This window comes from Melopsittacus undulatus, chromosome 2 (genome assembly GCF_012275295.1).
Source record: "Melopsittacus undulatus isolate bMelUnd1 chromosome 2, bMelUnd1.mat.Z, whole genome shotgun sequence".
NCBI lineage: Eukaryota > Metazoa > Chordata > Aves > Psittaciformes > Psittaculidae > Melopsittacus > Melopsittacus undulatus.
In genome coordinates this window covers 80,252,065-80,262,511 of record NC_047528.1, presented here as the reverse complement: position 1 = coordinate 80,262,511, position 10,447 = coordinate 80,252,065, and positions in this window count along the sequence as shown.

Below are 10,447 nucleotides of genomic sequence, written 5' to 3'. Positions count from 1 at the left end.
AAATGCATCTCCAAGGAATTGTTTGCTTTGTGCCAGGCAGAGAATCAACTTCCACACAAGCTGAAGAACCAGCCCTGGGTCCTGGCACCAGTGGTTCCACTTAGAGGGCAGAGTTCAAGTATGTGTATATGGATTCATGTCCCGTAGACAGTCTTGTGGCGTCAAGGCTAAAACTCAGGGCAAAAGGTGCAATATGAGTAACTTCATTGAATTTGTGGGGGTTTTGGAACACAAAGATAGGCTGTACAGTAAAGGAGATGTCATGGCCACGTGGCAGGACTAACACAGCAAGAACAACTGAAATTTCTGCCCATTACCTGGTTTGATATACATTTTTTTCTCTACAGGGATGGTTAGAAGGTAAACCACTTTGATTCTAACTGCTTATGTTATTAGTAGCAGTGATAACAATAGAAAGTCCTACTAAATAATTGGGGAGTGTAAATAAAATGTTGGAAGGATACAAATGTTCTGTAAAAATTGCTCTTTCAAAACAGTGTCCAAGAGGGGCTGCACAATGTGTTATTTTCCCCCCAAGTAAATCATACATCCCCCTAATCTTGCAGCTGTGTGACTGCTACTGGAGTGACAAGCCAGATGCATAGCACTTTTTGCAGACATTGCTCAAAGCAGCTGAAATGAGCCATTCTCCCAAATTAAAGACAGAAAGACTAATTTAACTGTAACTGAAGGCAGAGAATCATAGAATCACAGAATGGTTTGGTTTGGAAGGGACCTTAAACGTCATCTAGTTCCTAACCCCTTTCCACAGGCAGGGACACCTTCCGCTAGACCAGGTTGCTCAAAGCCCCATCCAGCCCGGCCTCGAACACTGCCAGGGATGGGGCAGACACAGCTTCTCTGGGCAACCTGTGCCAGGGCCTCACCACCCTCGAGGGGAAGAATTGTTTCCTAATATCTAGTCTGAATCTACCTCTCTCAACTTAAAGCCGTGCTAGTAATAAATTGCAAGCTTACCAATGAAGGCGGGAAACTGCAATAAAAATACAAGGTACTCAGCAGAAGACTGCGCATCAAAGAATCCGTTGTCTCCCGTGGCAAAAGCTCTACGGCAGGTACGGAAGCGCAGTGCGTTGTTTAAGTGTGCCATCTAGTGACTGACGTGGGTTCGACTGAGGACTGCTGTGGATAAGTCACGACTTAGCAGCGAGCACCTACCCATAGGAATTCCTTGCGTTTCGATTTTTCAGAACATCTGCATGTCCCAGATGTTACGCTGAATGCCTCGAACTGCTGTTGCTGGTAATCTGATTATTGGAAAGGTAAGAGATTGGGGTTCAGCTTCCAGAGGATACTTGTTCTTAGGTGGAGTCACTGAGCATTCGGCAGTGATAGTCACTCTGTAACCTCTGAAATAACGGCCTTACCCTGTGGGCACTACATTCCATTCCTCGTCTGAGAAGAAACGTGAAACGGCAGGGGGAGGAAGGAGAGTGAAACACAATTATTTAATCATATTTTTTTTTCTACCTTTCTAACCAGAGTGGGGAGTTACCTCAAATAAAGTGATTTTGGCTTCATGAGCAGGAGAGAGTTCCTTCTCAAGGTATAGTACTGAAGCCCGTGTAAAAACTTTAGCATAAAATAAAATTAAATTTATTACATTAAATAAATTTTTAAATAAATAAAAATAAATTAGACTATAGAATAAAAATAAATTAAATATTAATAAAAATAGGTTAAATGAGCTGAGACTTGCTGGGGAATAAGAGCTGTTAGCCCTGGTGACTGGCCCTCCTTCATCAGCACCTTTGATGCTCCCTTTCCCTTGCTCTGTCAGCCACTTCTTCACATGCAGTTGGCTTCAAAAAATAATCAAGTTAAATTGAGTTAGCTCTTACTGTATGGAACCACCAAAGACCAGACAAAACAGGCTTTTCTTGGGTTTATGCAGGATGCAGATGTTATGTATCAGAAAGAAAAACGAAGCATTTTGCTCATTGAGATCACAATGGGGGATGCTTAACATTTTTTCCATAAGAAATATTTTTCTGATCATTATTTTCACAATTTAAAAAATTCACAGCTGTCATAATATGTCCTAGAAAAGCAAAATGGGTATTGGTTCTCTACTAAATAATATTCGAAACACAGGACAGTGTAGATTACAAACCCAGATGTTCTTCTACCTGCAGTATAGGGCAAACAGAAGGAGATGCAAAAGAGAGGGAGCACCACATTGCACATGCTTGCCATTTTCAACTGTTACGAATAGCTGGAAAAGAGTGATGTAGCTCAGGGATGGAGACAGCTCTTGCATGGTCAACCTGTAGCTTCCCAGGAATATGAAAATTCAGAGAGGGGAGAAGGTGGTAGGCGAAATTTTATTAATCAACTCTCACTGCAGATTTTGTGACACAATTACAGGGGTTCTTCACCCACTTTTGGGTGGAAGAATGCAAAGAGAAGATAAGAAAATTTGGATATTTGAGACAAGGAGGCACAAAAGCACAAAATTTAATCAGTTCTAAGTAATGTTAAGTTTGATGGCTTTGTAATGGAAAATAGCTGCCGTGCTTGAAGGTAGATGACATAGTTTCAGGTCCTTAGAACCTCAGTACAAAAGGTATAAGAAAAGCAGAATAGAAAAACAGGACCTGGGGATGGGGAGTATCTGGGACTAGCAGATGCCCAGGATGGACACACTTAAACTAACTGATAAGTAGAATAATAGGATGATTACTCTGTTGGTGGTGTTAGTAAACCCATTAAGCTGGTGTAAACATCTACTGGGCAGTATCCCCGACTAGCTGATGGCCAGGATGGGAGCAGTTAAACTAACTGATAAGTAGATGGACAGGATGATTGCTATGTCTGTAATGTTAATTAAGCTGGTTATGAAAGATTGTTGGAAAAAGTAAACGACCCTTAAAGACCACCATCACATTTTTGTATTCATGCAGAAAACTTGCTGGATAGGATGTAATATTCCCAGTGACCATATAAGTATGGCCTGTATAGCAATACAGGGACACATGTTAGAAGGAACTATCTGCCATGTCTCTCGGTGCTGCAATAAAGAATATCTGCTTGTCAACTTGAAACTCGGTTGGCGAGTTTGTTCCTGGATTTTTCTCCAAATCAACATAATTAATCACATGACATAATGGAGAACCAAGCAGCTAGTTGGCACTTAGTCACACTTGCCTCACCTCTCCTTAGGAGAGGGTTTCTACAGAGATTGCTTACCCATGTGGAGGGAAAGCACCGGTAGCAAGGCTTGTGTCAGGCAGCTACAACTGTTTACAGAGAGCATTTGCCTTAGTGTCAGGGAAATCTTTCTAGACTGTTGATGGAAATCCAGCTTGAGTATTGGATAAGGGCTGTAATATTAGCCAAATCCTATTAAACTAATAAAGAGTTCAGATCACTTCCTCATAAAGAAGTATTCAAAGGGTGGGTTTAAATCTAGAAAATTAAGAAAGATAAATCCAAATTAAATCCTTTTAATCTCTCTCCATTTATCAGCATTGTTTTCCTTGAGGGGGAGACAGGCTAAAAACAATGATGGGGCTGTTGGTATGGTACTAGCATTGTCCGTTCTTTAACATTGCAAAAGCAATTCAAAATCCCATTACAATAATTTCAAGAAAAATCTGAATTTGCTTCTTTGGGAGGGAATATAAACAGAGTTCTTCTGAAGAAGCTGTAGGCAAGGGCACCATATGGCAGAGGCAAGGCTAACCTGGGAGCTCTTTCTTATGCTAGTTGCTGCCTTGTAATATGAAGAGCTGCTTTGGCTGTTTAGGAGTTGGAGGATCTGAGCAAAGCACGTGCTTATCTGTTCCCTTTGAGGGGATGCTATCTGCTGAGCCAATGCTTAACACCAGGTCAATTTACATTAAAAATGGAGAATGGCTTGATAGCCCCAGTGGTGATTTGGAAATATCAGTATAAAACCTACAGTCGAATAATTTTTATGTTGGATCAGACATAACTCCCCAAATCCTTAATTTGACATGCTCCACTTAGTGTTCGTATGTAACTTCATATGTCTTTGGTATCTGTTTTGCATGTCACTCAGTTTAATCTGTACAAGTGGTTAAAAGTAGAGGAATTATAGGAGGCAGTTGTGTGTGCGCGTGCACATTTGACATCCACAATTTGCTGGTAAAAGAGCAACTAATATTTACCTCGTTACTATTTTTAAGAAACTACAACTACCTTCCAGAAGCTGCTTGATTTTCTGATGCATAATTATACTGACAGCAAAGACCACTGTAACATCACAGCCACTTACCGGAGGGCTCGGAGCTGCCTTGGGTCCTCAGCAGGCAGCCAAACAAGGTGTCATCTCACCAGGGGACTTTTTCAGACATCTCCCATTTTGGTAGTAGGGTCCATTTTTGCCCCTGCAGGTGGGACACTGCAATCTTTAGGCCTCCAAGAAGAGAATTTCAAAGGGAGGAGAGAGCATGAAAGAAGAGGTTGCCTATTAGAAAATAGCACAAAGCCAAAAGGATGATAGAGGAAGAAATAAAGAGTTGGTTGAGTTTTATCTCCTTAATGTTATCCACAGGCAGACAATAGGCAGGACTCTGTCTCACAAATAACCTAATGGCTTTGATCTTCCTTGCTTGTGCATTGTGGGTTCCTCAGCAACTTCCAACGCAGCTGGCATGGCAAAAAAAATAAGCCCCCAATTGCCAGGTGTGTCTTCTGTAACACAACAGCTGCTCAGTCAGAACTGGAGTGAAATGGCCAATGTGTTTCTTGTGGAATAAGTGTTACTTGGCCAAAGCTTGAAACTTGATCCTTATTGGAAGTAAAAGATAAGTTACACAGAGAAAATAAATAGCCTCAGAAAAACAAACAATGATCTCCAATTAAAACTGCAAATTTTCATGTATTAGTCTCTCAGACTCACTTGCTCATGCTCTTTTTCACATTATGCATGAGCAAGGACAAGGGGATGCTCTATACAAAAGACAAGAAGATGCTCTCACAGCTCTGGGAATCTGACATAGGAAATATTGTCTATAACCAAAGCAACAGATTCTGATGTTAACAATTTCTCCTGAAGCACAGAAGCAGCAGCAGATGATGTCATGAACAAAAGTAGGCAGCTGATCAGAAACAGAGCAAGAGAAAAATGGATATGAGAATCACAGCCCAGAATTTCAGAAGCAACAGTAATTCATAAGCAATGAGCTATAAAAAACAGAACTGACCGAGAAGCGGAGTCGTCATCAGCTCGCATAAAAATGCAAATCCCTACCACCTGTGTGTAGCATTTCTAGCAGTGTGAATGCTACTTGATGGGCATAGACACAAATCACAAACGCTTCTTCTGTGAAAGAAGAAATTAAAGTTCTATTTACATTCATCCAAAAATGCTTTGAGAGAGAATGCTCTGAGCGATTCAGGTACTGGAAGTGTTCAAAACAGTTTATCCAAGGAGACATTAGTCCAGTAAGAGAATTCCGAACTGCTGACTCACATGTACCTGAAACACAATTCCTATCTCAGTGCAAACAGTTGCCATAGATATCCATGGACATGGGAGAAGACAGGGCAGAAAAAGCCACATTTTCCTCCTAGATCTCTGTAGGGCAGCCTTCCTGCCTAAAGGATGCCACTTGATGAAGCCTTGGTGGATCAGATACCATTTAAAGCTACCCTACCATTGCTGCCTTGTTTTTTTTGTGGGAGGCTCTGCTTGAAGGTCTTAGGGGTTTAAAGGTGATGCTGACTGTGGGCAAGCAGACCTCATTTACCACACTCTGTGTCACTGTGCCTGTGGCCAAAACTGGACTGCTTCTAGACTAGACACAAATCCAGATTATACACCTGTGTTCTGCTGCATGCTGCCTGCTTACATGGAATGGACTCCTCCTCTGTAGCTGTCAAGTCACACCCATCTTGTCAATAAGCCACAATATACTCACACCAGCAGGACTAAGGACACCCTTGGGTGCAGCTGACTCAACTACCAGAGATTAAATTCCTCCTCTCCCTTGCAAGCTTCATGGTGAGAGGTCACTGATGCTTTGAGTTGTACTAGTTCTATGGTCTAACCTATAAAGGTAGCATTGTTTACCAGAAATAATATCTAGTTTAGACCAACTAATATTATGTGATAAGACATAGAAGTGGTGATGATCAGGTTATATCAATAACTGAAGCTTTAAAGTAGAAAATTTGTTTGTGTTTTCCAGCTACATTTGTTTCTCCCGTGTACATATCTGCTTTCCTAATTAATTGTCCTACCTGGATACCCTTTCTTTCTAAATACTAGAGGGCATTCCTAGTCCTAGGAATGCACTTAAGGACTAGAGCATGGCTTTCCTGGGAAGATACATTTTAAATTTTGCAATTCAGGCTTAAGCCCTAGTCTAAAATGATGGTTTATGATCACCTTTTAGAGATAATAGATGTAAGTAATTGTGCAAAAGTCTGCATTGACAAGAAGAAAAAAACAATAAATGTAGCACCTTTCAAAACGAAAATATTACTCATAGCCCTGGAACATAATGGTTCAATTTTTCAAAATTAAAAAGTACAACTCTGCAGAGAATCAATCTAAATATATACTAGAACACCCTACACAGCAGATACCAATACTGAAAGGATAGTGATAGAGCTCTGGGGAAACCAACCACGCCATTTTCATGCCAAGGAAATTAGTCCTTCTACCATTAGCCTTTACGCAGGCTTTGATGTTATATCATGTGTTAATTATTTCCAAATCACAAGTGCAAACACTCACCCTGATTGGAAAATTAGCAGATTTCAAACTCAGGTAATTTCCCCCTAATGAGGAACTTGTTGAACTGAATTTAACAATTAGCTCACACCCTTTGCTGGCTGGGTATGGCAAGGCTAGAAGGAAACACGGAAACTCACCTTGTTCAGCAATTTGCAATAAAGGATGAATGTAAATTCAAAACTTGTTTTCATGCTTTTGTAACTCCTCCTTCTTTTCCTAAGGCAGTGGTTCTCAAAGGGTGATAAAGGAGGTGCTGTTCATATGTAATAGTTCTCCATCGTTCTGTAACCTTCCCCCTCTGGGTCGTTGCATTTGGGTGCTTTTTGCTACCTACTAAGCTTCTGCATCATGGATTTTGCAGCTTAAAAAAGTAAAACTTATGACTTATTGGTCAATATTCACAATGTGTAGATAGCGCTAACAAGCTAATGTGCTTGCCACCCTGATAAAGGCACCCAAGGAATCACTGTTGGCTGGGCAGCCTTCAGTTATGAAGGGAAGGGTTGGTTTCTACTGCTGCTTAGATCACTGACATTGCTAAACTGCCATCCTCAGGCTACTTGGTCTTGTTTCTGTAGGATTTTGTATGTTTTTCATGTTGTTTTTGCTCTTGAAGAACCCTTGAGCCACTAATTATCCCTGTGTCAACACTCTTCCCTTCTCCAGCAGTCTTAACCTTTCTTCTCATGGCTCTGCTCTACACAATGTCTTGCAGCACTTTCTCACAGCTTAACAGTTCTATCAGATGTCTGAATCCATTTCAGCCTGTATAAAAATTATGCCTTAGATCCCAGAAGGCATTTGTGATCTGGTGCCTGAATCTCTAGAAGGGAAACTGACACTTTTCAACTGCTAAATTGCATTAAAGGAAACAAAAATAATTTTATCCTACCATTAGTTTTCTACATATGCTGGACCCTATCTGCATAATGAATGCTGGGCAGTCAGGTCTTAAAGGAGGTGGTCTATTTGTAATTGCAAAGGGAAGAGGTATACACAACTGAAAGGGAAATTGCCTTCCAGCAATTCTTCTCTCTCCCTAGAACTGACCAAAACCATCCAAAATATTGCCAAAACGTAAGTCCGATTTCTTCCACAAAAATGTAACTTCTTTAGCCTGATCCTAGCTGATACAAAGTTCCCCTATGTGGCTTTGGGTAAGTTCTCTAGGTTTCTCTACCTCAGTTCCCCTTTGTTAAAAGAAAGATGACCATGCTGAGTTCAGACAGCTGTTAGAATTACCTAGTTAACATGTTTAAAGAGATCTAAAGCAGTAAAAAGGTCAGTATATCTGCCCACTAGATTTGCTAGCAGTAAATCTAGCCCTGTTCCCCCACAGACTGTATCTTTAAAATAGCAATCCATTTTACCCGGGAGCTAGGGAGGTGCAAGCAAATTCATGATCTGTCCTGAAGGAACACGTCAGTCAAAGCAGTAGCATTAAAACTGTCAGCAGCAATCGCGCTTTGTTTAAAAGGGTAAGGAAGTCAAGTGGCAAGGGATTGAAGAGGTGAGGTTGCTGCAACAGACTTGTTCTAGTATTTTCATTAGCTGTGTAGCAAATGGCTGCTATCTTCCTCTCTGTTATCCATGTCTTCTGAGCTTCTCTACTGCTCGCACTAAATCTACCTATTCCCTGACTTGTTCTTCTACCACTGTAAATACCTAGGCACTGCACCTTGACCCAGCAGGCTACAGCTAATGGTCTGAGCCAGAGGTGGGCAAGAATTTCTTAATTAAAAAAGCTCAAAAATACTCAAACCACCAAACCATAAAATAGATGTGCAACAATAAGACCCATACATTCTACTGCATTCATGAAAGCAGTAGCTCAGGAAAGCTCTTAGACGCATGTTTAAGGTTAAGTATGTTAAATTTTCCTCTGAAAAGTGTTCTATGTAAGCAAGTGATTTTTGGAATGAGACTTCCATGACTACACAGTAGAAAGAAATGTCTTTGCTGCCAAACCCGAAGTCTGCTTAGATTCGATATGATACATTTTATTGCTGAAATACGTTAGCTGAAAATCACAATGCGTATTAACATCTATCCAAAAGCATAACAGCTTGTGGTACCTGTGGCAAAATCAGGCCCACACTAGTGTTAACAAGATATATTTACCAGGCACTTCAGAGACAAGACAGATACAAGACCAACAGTGATGAGTGAAGACTTCTGCTGCATCCCAGCAGCTGCCTTCACTGAACCTACAGACTACCACTTCTCCATACACTCCCTCTGTTTTTGAATGCACTATCCATGCTGTAGTGCATAGATCTTCTCTTCCATGCCACAGATCCCCACCACCAATGTACGCTCCTTGCAGAACCACTGCAGAAAACATTCTGCAGTAAAGCTCATTGGTCTCATTTGCTGTAGTAATTGATGCCTTTTCCACAGCAATTCACGAAGATCCTTTACAAACTCAGATATTTTATTTTCCTATTTTGAAGCTGCTTGAACTCATAGCCAGCCATTCCCAATGCCATTATGAAGTTAAGTACTGCTCTGAAAGTCTACATAGCTACCTGTGGCCTAGACTACACTGATAAAAGGCACCATTAGAAACATATTAATAGCCATAATGTGAAAATACATCACAAAGATTTCTTGTGTTAAGCATGTTATCTGATCCCAGTTAATTCTTCTGACACACTCTAATGCAGAGTGAAAATTTTCACCTAAATCATTTTTCAAAGGGAAAGCGCAGGTTCCCACACATTAATGCAGTTCAAGAATCTGTATTGATTTCCCTGGCTGCCTGCTTAGAAGAAAGATTCAACATAAAAATTGTTGCAACCACTTCAGAACAAAATTAATTATTTTTTTTTACTGTAATAGGAAACTTCAATTGTTAAATTATTTTTTCTGACCTCAATCAGAAAGCAGAAAACATGTTTTTAATTTGGCCCCTTTTCTACTTCCAGAGGGTTCATTACCTCTTTTCAGAATACTTAAATTTCTACCAACTCGCAAGCTGAAAGCATTTTTTAAATTCAATGTAAACTAAAAATAAATCCCCACTATGTGCAGGAGCAAGTCCAGAGGAGGACCATGGAAATGATCAAAGGGCAGAAGCACCTCTCCTATGAAGACAGGCTGAGAGACCTGGGGTTGAGAGCCTGGAGAAGAGAAGGCTCCGAGGACACCTTACAACAGCCTTCCAGTACCTAAAGGTGACCTATAAAAAAGATGGTGACAGGCATTTTGGCACGACCTACAGCAATAGGACGAGGGGTAATGGTTTTAAACTAAAAGAAGGCAGATCCAGACTATATAAAAGGAAGAAATTTTTTATGATGAGGGCAGTGAGTCACTGGAACATGTTACCAAGAGAGGGGTTTCCCATCCCTGCAGACATTCAAGGTCAGGCAGGGGACTCTGAACAACCTGATCTAGTTGAAGATGTCCCTGCTCATTGCAGGGGGTTGGAGCAGATGACCTTTGAAAGTCCCTTCCAATCCACACAATTCTATGATTCTATCTGCATAGCTTTGCTCTGATGGTAAGTTATGTTTGCTACAATATAGGTAAAAGATGATGTTGATACAGGGGTAACCAATGTACAGGGGGGTAATACAGAGAAATTGTACAAGGGGGTTAAAGGAATTCCTTTGTTTAAACGAAAGTATTGTCTGTCCTAAGTACCTGCCATTGCCATCTTGCCAGGGTATTGATTACTGCTGGAGGGGGAGAAGCAGATGCTAGTTCTACTGA